At 33.9% G+C, this 10314-nt stretch overlaps 1 pseudogene; it reads left to right on the forward strand.

Moving 5' to 3' along the window:
• The first annotated feature begins 8050 nt into the window (after positions 1 to 8050).
• Positions 8051 to 9919, forward strand: LOC114192796 (putative L-cysteine desulfhydrase, chloroplastic pseudogene; annotated as a pseudogene).
• The last annotated feature ends 395 nt before the right edge of the window (positions 9920 to 10314 follow it).

Here is a 10314-nt window from a genome sequence, read left to right on the forward strand (position 1 = left end):
ATCAAAATAATAATAATAATAATATAATTACATGATTATGAAACATAAAATTATAAAACTATAAAATTATAACAATATAAATAAGAGAATAAACTTTAGTTAAAATTGATTTAGTATCTAGAAACTTAATTTATAATAAAGTAAGATTACTTGTATAAGAGGGAGACAATCACTAATACAAAATGGTTTTTAATGTCCCTTATTTTTGCTTTTGATGTTTGTTCGAATTTCGACGTCATATTGGGTGACGTTAAAATTGATGTCGGGACTAAAACATGTCGTCTCTTAATGTCAGTTGTACGGAATCCGATATCCCTTAAACGGTAGTGAACAGGCCAGAAGTGCTACGAGAGACTTCTGATAGTTCGAGGTCCTTACTGGTTCACAACACTTAGAACCTTATTGGTTCACAACACTAAAACGAGACTCCTGAAAGCAATGAAACTTCGTTGTTGTTCCTTCTTCTTTACCCTCTTCGCCTTCTGCGTCAAGTTCCCTCTACCACGTCTCACAAAAACTGGACACTACAATCCAAGTTGTCGTCGCCGTTGTTGGACGTCATTGTCGTTGTTGAATGTTGTCGGAGGAGCTTCACAACACCACTATTGTTGCCACGCGAAATTTGGACAAAACAATAGGGGAAAACGTCAAAAAAATGTGAACCAAGGTGTTGAGTATTGGGCTCCCTTCCTATGTGGAGAAAATGTCCAAAACTTGAGAAGTCCATGTCTCACTTAACCTAGTAGAGAAGGAGCTATAAAATAAATAGATAGGCAAAACAATAGAGTCAGAACACACGGAAAGCCCTAACACATAGAGGGAGAGGTAGAGGGAAAATTTTGTTCACGTTTTTCACAAAGTTATCACTGTAAATTCGTTACTGCGGATTCGTTCACCGTTGGATCGGGCTGAAATTTTTACAGCAGGTTCGGAACTCATTGATCTTCATTCTGACCGGTCGGATCGTTGATATGAGGTCTGAGTTGGGAGATATTAATTTCGCACTGCAGCAGTGATATTATAGGTTTTCCTCTCTTGTTCTTCTCTATTTTGAAAGTTTTGTTGCTTTGTTATTTGGTTGGGTATTGGCACTAATTTGTGCTATTAATTGAGACTCTTTTGTACTCTTGTTGATCATAGTGGAGCTATTTCTTTGGTCTGGACGACTCGTGGTTTTTAAAAATCTTGGTGCCTTTATTTGTGTCTTTGGTGATTTATTATTGCTGCTCTTTGATTGTTGTTCTTCATAGATTCTTGTAAGTTAGGAGAAATTATATTTGCTGCATTCTCTGGTATATTGTTTGTGTTGTTGTTTTCTCCATCACAAGGTAGCCAATCAACTTCCATTTGAGTTAATTGAAGTAAAAATCACCTTTCTTAGTAGTCGAAAACTTCATCTATGTTGTTGTGTGTCTGTGGAAGAAGGAGCACCAACAGAAAAGGGTTCGCGTTTTTTTAAGCTAATTAAAGTAATTCAATGTCGAATATTAGGGACCCCGACCTTATTTAATGTCCAAGCAGGAATCTCCGACGTCATTTGGCGTCTGATTCCGAAGGTCGATGTCATTCGATGTCCAATATACAACCGGTCGAAGTTAATTTTGAATTCAAAGTCGAGGAAGGGCTGATTGACATCAATTTTTGGCGTTTTAATTACAAAAACGTCACCTGTCATTTTTAATGTTAAATTTTCGTGATAATGAAATGTAAAATGAATGACGTTATAAGCTATTTTTGTGCCAGTGAATATTTCTAAAATATTCATAAATATTTATGCATGATTAACAAATGTAAAATAATAATAATAATAATAATAATAAATATGATATGATATGATATACATTGTGTTTGCAATCACCAAGTGTTTTTTATTCATATTATTATTTATTATTGTTATTTACGAGTTATGTGTTAAATTTTTTCAATCAAGGATGAAAACATGGAGTTTCTTATGACACATCTACTCAAAATTTTCTTTTTACTCCTTTATTTTTCTTTCGCTTATTATAAAATATAGGGAAATTATGTGTTTTTTGAAAAGCAATTTCAAAAGCAAAAGATTTTATATTGATTACTTTGTTCGTATTTCAAATGTTTATATATCATGTTATTTATAACTTCAAAGTAAATAACAAGAAATGGGAGGATTCACATAAAGATTGAGATTTTGTCTTATTTAAACTTTCTATTCACATCTCAATCTAAAATGAGGTGATTCCAACCTCAGGTGCAGTAAAGGGGATAGAAGATTTTTTATTTTATTTTATCAAATTTTAATATATTGAGCATCTTAAAAATATATTAAAATAATTATAATCAACCATCATGTCATGTGAATAATTTACGTCAGTAATTATTAACCTATGATAAGAGAGAAATAAAAATTAAACATAGGAAATTGGATTCAAACCAAATTCTTCGAAGGAGTACCCAATCTCTCGATACACACAACATATAAAAGATAATAATATTTTAATTATTTCTTTTATTCACTTTTAATTTATTATTTCAATCACTATTTTAACTTATTATATCATTAAAAAATGAAAATAAATAATTTAATAATAATTAAAATATTTGATTAAAAGTAAATCAAAAAATATAGATTAAAATGTCATATTGAAATTAAGTGACACTATTGGATCCAAAGCATTTATGTAATCTTCAGCTTCTTTTCGTCAGACTTGTGATGATGTCGATTACTGTAGTAGATTTGTTTTTTTTATCTACATTATTTTTAAATTTTTTTCAAATTAAATATTTTACCGTTTAAGTACAATTTTTGCTGTGAGACACTTAATTCTTATCATTTTTTTTTTCTAATTTTGCAGGTGTTATTGAATTTTTTTTGGAGAAATGAATTCTTTAACAATATTTTTTTCTGGACTTTTGTATATTTATTTATATTAAATTATTTTGTTAAACATTTATAATTCTTTATAAATTCATGTGAATATAAATTTTAAAAATATATTTCATTTAATATTTACAAATAATTGGGAATAATAAATTTGATAAGTGATTAAGATAAATAAGATAATTTAAATATATTGTAATTATGGTAATATAAAAATTATTATAATTGTGATTTTTTTTGTAAAATTAATTTTAATATATGTTTATATATATGGTTAAAATAATTAATGTAATAATTCATTTGTGCATAATAAATTAGAAAAATAAACTTGATAATATGATTATTGTAACGTCCCATTTAATTAATAAACGTAATTAAAGAAACGCCACACACCAATGATACTATATAGCAATTTTGGGGTTCTTAACGCAACCCCTACAAACTAGGCACACCACGATGCCGAAAGATTACAGGATAATGATTTGACTAAAACTATATAAATCCAAGAACAACGAATACATGGGCTATAGCCCTAATGAAAAGCCTAACAGAAACTAAAGTCCAATCCTCACGGACTATGCAGCGGAATTACCATCTCCTTGTTGTCCACGGATGTTCCTCGTCTCTGCTCACACCAACAACTTGATGATCATCGCAAAAGAGAGTACCACACAGCAGAACACACAACAACAAAAATAGGGTAAGCTAGAGCATAAAATCATTTCATCAATGAATTCAGATACATTTCACAGTCCAGCATATGTACGACACACAAGCATGTTACGACCTTCCAAACAATACACTACGACTTGACTTGACTCATCTGGATATGTATATATAACTTGGTCGGATTCAGCAGACGTTTGCACTTGTGGTGGATACCTCTGCTCACACCCGAGCTGCTCACTCCCGAGCTATGTGTTACAAGTGTTTCATTGAATCATTTTCCCTCACCACAAGGTTAGCCCTTAATGAATTTCAAGCCTCATGCTACTCTCACCACAAGAGTCAGTCCGCTCTAAGTGAGACTAACTGGCCCCTTAGAGTGTCAGGATGCAGTCCTTACCTTGAATCCTTACCTAGTTATACAGATGGGGCACCACCATGGGCACCCACTAACATGGGCCATGGAATTACGTCTCGACCACTGAAGCGCAGCCCCGGAAGTCTCACCTAGAGACCCTAAGGAATTACACTCAGACACAGACCAACATTCATAAATCAGCAATACGAGAACATTAAATCATATTTACAATTTCATACCAACCCCTGGGATTAATTCCTCATACGTATCACATTTTGAATCCATATCACTAGTCATCACCACCCCATGAGTCTAGGGCCTCATCTCATATCAATACCATGTTACTTTAGTTCCAATCCACTCATTCATTTCACATGTCAAGTTCCCATAATACCCATCATTCACCATTTATGAATCATGTCACGAATACATAACACTCCATTAAGCATATATCCATACATATGTACATGTATCTCATCATAGCAATCATACCCAAACAATTCCAATCATCCGAGAGTAAACATACAACCAAAACTCAGCACTGTCTCGCCCAACCCCTCGCTCAGGCTGAAGGGTCTCGCTCAGGCGAGACATTCTCGCTCAAGCGAGTCCCCTTCGCCTAAGCGAGGGCTCAAAAACACCAAGAAAGCAACGTGGGATCTCGCTTAGGCGAGACCCCTCTCGCCTGGGCGAGATGCTCGCTCGCTCAAAATAAAGAGCGGGTCGCCTGGGCGACCTCTCGCGTAAAAGGGGTTTGGGCGAGTCCCTGTTCGTCTCGCCTAGGCGAGACTGGCTCGCTTGGGCGAGATTAACAGGTCTCGTCACTGTTTTCCTGCAACAGTGATCCATGCCAGCCCATCCCACATATATTACCACATTCACAACTCATCACCACATCATACCAGCCCCATAACTTCAAAATGACAGTTCATAACATAACAGAAACGAAATATGAAAGTGAGCTAGAGCTTCCCTACCTGGAATGGGTTCGCACAGGACTTTCGACACACAACCAAGGAGCACAGCAGCTCTAGAAACGCACTAAAGAGCTGAAAACATAAGGTACACGGGACAAAGGGGACGGATTAATACAAAACCCTAACTGTGAAAATACAAAGGAAAAGCAATGGAACTCAGACGATCTAGAAGGGCACTTACGTGGAGTAGAAACTGATTCGGAGCTAGTTCGAGAAGGTTTGGAGAGGAACCCTAGCAGAGCGTCCTGTGAGAGCAAGGGGAAAAGACGGTTGGTTTCTGAAAGTGAATGGAAATGTGAAATTAGGGCAACACGAAGGGTTCTTATCTCATGGGTCAGCCTTTAGGCCCACTGTTGTAGGGCAGCCCTTAAAAGTAAGATGGCAGAAATAATTAGGTCTTACAAGTGTAAATATTTGAAAACGAAATTAATGTAAAGTTAACCATTAGTAATGTGAATGAAAAACATTTAAGTTTGTTTATAAACAAAATATATTATAAAAAAATAACTTAAAACAATATTAAAAAAAGTACATAATTTTATTTTAAATTTTATTTAAGAAACATATATAAATTTAAAATATACCAAAATATAAAAATCTTAATATAATTTTATAAAAATATAAAAATTCAAATTCGAATTCAAATTAGATATTATTTGTTGAAGTTATTAGTTATTTAAATTAAAGTTAATAATTGGAAAAAATAAATTATTTAGTAATTAGTTTTTAAAAATAAATTACTAACTTTTTTTCAACATCAAAATTTTATTACTGAGTAATTTATTTTTTCTAGTTGTTAATTTTAATTTAAATAATTAATAATTTCAACAAATAATTATTAAATTTAAATTTGAATTTGAATTTGCATATTTGAATTTTATACCTTTTGTTTTTTAAGATTTTTCTATTAAGAATTTGTATGTTTTTCTATATTTTAGTTTATATATTTTTTCTATCAAAAAAATTTTTTAAAAATTTTTTATACTTTTTAAATATTTTCTTTGAATGATTTTTTTTTTATAATAAGATCTAAATGTTTTACATTCACATTACTAGTTTTTAACTTTACATTAATTTTTTTTTTAAATATATTCACCTACAATCCTATTATTATTTTAATTTTTTTTCTAACTTATTATACAAAAAAAATTATTACATAAATTATATATATATATATATATATATATATATTTATTTATTTATTTATTTATTTTACAAAAGACAATCATTATTACAATATTTTATTATATTAAATTTTCTATTGCCATAATTATAATATATTTAAATTATTTTATGCATCATAATTATTTTTTATTCTCAATTAATTTATAAATATAAATTAAATATATTTTTAAAATTTATATTTACATGAATTTATAAAAATTTATATTAAATTTTTAGTTTCAACCGTAAATATCATATGGTTATTTTTTAGTTATTTTCATATGAGTGCCACTAGAAATTACAGGAATGCTTAAAGAAAAATGACATTTAAATGAAATAGTTTGAATACTAAATAAAAAATCAAATAAGATAAATTCTTTAATGCTAAGTTGATAAGAAATAAAAATAATAATCATAACATAAAATAAAGCAACTGTAAATATAAGATAGATATTGCTCTCTCAAATTAAAAGAGGATCAAAATAATAATAATAATAATATAAAATAAAAGAACATAAGTATAACCTAAGTATTGCTATTTGATAATGAATCGTAGACTTTCAGTTTTCAAATGATAAGATACATAGTAATATGTTAAAAAAAAATTCATTATTTTGATACATATAATAGTCAATTTAAAGAAATTACAATATATCTTAGAGAAAAGTGTATAAAAGAATTAGAATTAATAAGTTATCAATGGGATCTAAATATGTTGTTAAAATCTTAGAATCTTCTTGGTCATTATATGAATAAAAGAATTAGAATTCATCACTCATTAATGAGGTCTAAATATATGGTTAAAATTTTAGAATCTTCTAAGTCATTAAAAGAATTTGGATTCTCGGTCTGTGTATTCAATTGGATAGTAAAAAAATCCAAAGATAATTTGGACTGAACTTGAAAACTCTTTACAAGTATCTCTAAATTCTAATATTTATTATATTGTATGAAATAGAATTTATAAACAAAATATAACAACTATTTATGTCTGATAAGTTTTAGTCTCTGTCTTTAAATCTCGATCTTTAATTGTAACTGTATCAAAGATGAAATATGCTGTTAACAGGAAGAAAATAATTTTTCCATCAACAATAATATAATAAGCCCCTGAATTATGCATTCTGGGGACAGAAAAGACAACACTTAGTTCGAATACTTCAAGTAACATGTTGAAGTTTTAGCATCAAGTTATTGACCCAATCAGTGCCAGTTAAACCAAGTGAACTAACAAAGCTAATAAATAACAAAGTCAAATGGCAAAACATATTACAAATTAAAAGAAAAATAAGCCTGCATCAAAGTGTATTTGTTTCATATTAATTTATAAAATAAAAATGAATATCACTAAGTGGAAATGGAATCGACAAGCATATAAATCATCATATAAAGTCCTAAATAATATGGTGTCGTTGGTTTCCATATGTCCCGATAAAAATCATCATACTCATTTAAATTTCTTCAATCAATTGGATATAATATACTTCCAAAACAGAATTAAACAACCTATTCAACAACTTGAAATCTGTGGGTTTATGCAATATTTACCTGATGATACGAAGACTTTGAAACATTGTATTATCCCAAAGAAAAAGTCGTTAACAATTATATGACTATAATTCCTATTGTTCTATGGTATCTTCAAAGGCTTTTGATTATAATTTTCCATAACAAGTGGGGGTTATAATATGAAGAGCCTTGAAGTTGTCCCAATATTGAGATGTATACAAGAAATTGGTATTTTACATGATACTTCATTGCCCCCCTCCCCCAAATATTTAGATTAAAAACAAAAATCAACAAAACTTTTACCATCCTGTGTTTGGATCAGAAGCAGGAAACAGAGTAGTAAAAAATACTCCTTTATTAAGTAAAAAAGTGTGCTTTGTTTGCAAACACATTGAATGTAACTAACTTTGGTTTCAAAGTCATTGAATCAAGCACACACACTCATTCATCCTTTACTTTGAAAAAGCTTTTCAAGTAATGAATACTAATAAGCAAGCATAACAGAGTCACTCAGTGGTCAAATCCTGAAGTTGTATGCTAGTGGGGTGTGCAATAGAAAATCAAATTCCAAGCATGAATAGGAAAACATGGAACCAGCACCTGCTGCAGTATTACATTGCATTGCATCATTATATGAATAAGAGAACAGCAGCATCCATAAAAAGGGTACCTTTATGCTGGTTGGTTGGTTTTGTTCCTCCTTCATTTTATATTCCAAATTTCCCATGTCACTATGTGGATTGCTGAGTAGACTCTAATGCGAATGAAAGATAATATCACCACACTTTGTCTTCATTCTCTTTCCCCTCTTTCCCTCACTCCAACCTCCTCTCACACTCTCCAATGGCTTCCACCCAACACCAAAACGGCGACGCGGTTTCCCATCCCCACAAGAAGCTAAAGCACACCAATTTCATCACCGAGGCCGAGATCCAATCTGAATTCTCCCACCACGAACCCGCCGTGGCGCGCCTCAACAACGGCGCCTTTGGCTGCTGCCCGGCCTCCGTCATCGCCGTGCAGCGCGACTGGCAGCTCAAGAACCTCCGCCAGCCGGACCAATTCTACTTCAACCACCTCAAGAGCGGCCTCCTCCGCTCCCGCACCATCATCAAGGACCTGGTCAACGCCCGCCACGTGGACGAGATCTCCCTCGTCGACAACGCCTCCACCGCCACCGCCATCGTTCTCCAGCAGGCCGCCTGGGCCTTCCACGAGGGAACCTTCCAGAAGGGCGACGTCGTCCTCATGCTGCACTACGCCTACGGCGCCGTCAAGAAAGCCATCGAGGCCTACGTGGTGCGCGCCGGCGGCTCCGTCGTCGTGGTCCCCCTCCGCTTCCCGGTAACCTCCAACGACGAAATCGTCCGCGAGTTTCGCAAGGCCGTTGAGAAAGGAAAATCCCGAGGTAACAGAATCCGCTTGGCGGTTATCGACCACGTGACTTCCATGCCCAGCGTGGTCATTCCCGTTAAGGAGTTAGTTACGATCTGCAGGGAGGAGGGGGTGGAGCAGGTCTTCGTTGACGCGGCGCACGCGATTGGGTGCACGCGCGTGGATATGCAAGAGATTGGCGCAGATTTCTACACCAGCAATTTGCACAAGTGGTTCTTCTGCCCCCCTTCCGTGGCGTTCCTCTACGCACGTGCGTCGCCGAAGTCACGTGACCTGCACCACCCCGTGGTGTCTCACGAGTACGGGAACGGGTTAGCGGTGGAGAGTTCTTGGACCGGGAACCGGGATTACAGTGCGCAGTTGGTGGTTCCTGCAGTTGTGGATTTCGTGAAGAGGTTCGAAGGTGGAATCGAAGGGATCAGAAAAAGGAACCATGATGTTGTGGTTGAGATGGGGAAGATGTTGGTGGAGGCTTGGGGAACACATCTCGGTACTCCTCCTGACATGAGTGCTAGCATGGTGATGGTGGGTTTGCCTCCATGTTTGGGGATTATGAGTGATTCTCATGCTCTGAAACTTAGGACGCGTTTGAGAGATGAGTTTGGGGTTGAAGTTCCAATTTATTTCGCCGGAGGAGAAGAACACGCCTCTGTTACTGCCTATGCCCGAATTTCTCGCCAGGTCTACAACAAACTTGAGGACTATGTTAAGTTTAAGGATGCAATTAATCAACTTGTCACCGATGGCTTCACCTGTGCTCTTCTTTCCGATTGAACTTTTTCCGGTGCTCTCTTCTCTTACCTTTAATTAACTCACAAATAGTAACAGATACATCACTTTTCTACACAATAATATCTGCAAATATTGAGTTTGCATATCTCTGCTTATTTTCCCCCTCTGCAAATTCTCTTCTCTGCAATGTTAATAAACTCTCTTACCAGATTCCATGTATAATTGGAAATTTCCAAAATTTAATAACCAATTTCCATTCTATATCTGTCTGTGTGGATTTATCATTTTGAATTCTTTGTTTTGTCATTTCAACACTTTTTCATCATTTACCCTTTTTTGACCTCATTATTTTTTTATGTTCTGCATATACTTGCTCTGCGTTCTCTCAGGTTTAGCCTTGGTCAAAAACTGAAAGTTGCATGTTGTACATGGAAACCATGTTCCTTTTTTTTTTTTTTTTATATATATTTTACTTTCTTATAACAGAAGCTTCATTTGTTAGTTCTATCTAATACAGCATGGATTTTAACACAACAAAACACCTTACAATTCAGTAAGCGCAACATCGCATTATTATTTTCAATTTTATGTCATCATTATATTTTGTAAAACATCTTCAATTACATTCACGTCACATTAACCATTAATGAGTGTCC

The sequence above is a fragment of the Vigna unguiculata genome, chromosome 7 (genome assembly GCF_037176805.1).
Source record: "Vigna unguiculata cultivar grain cowpea cultivar isolate G323 ecotype 2 chromosome 7, ASM3717680v1, whole genome shotgun sequence".
NCBI lineage: Eukaryota > Viridiplantae > Streptophyta > Magnoliopsida > Fabales > Fabaceae > Vigna > Vigna unguiculata.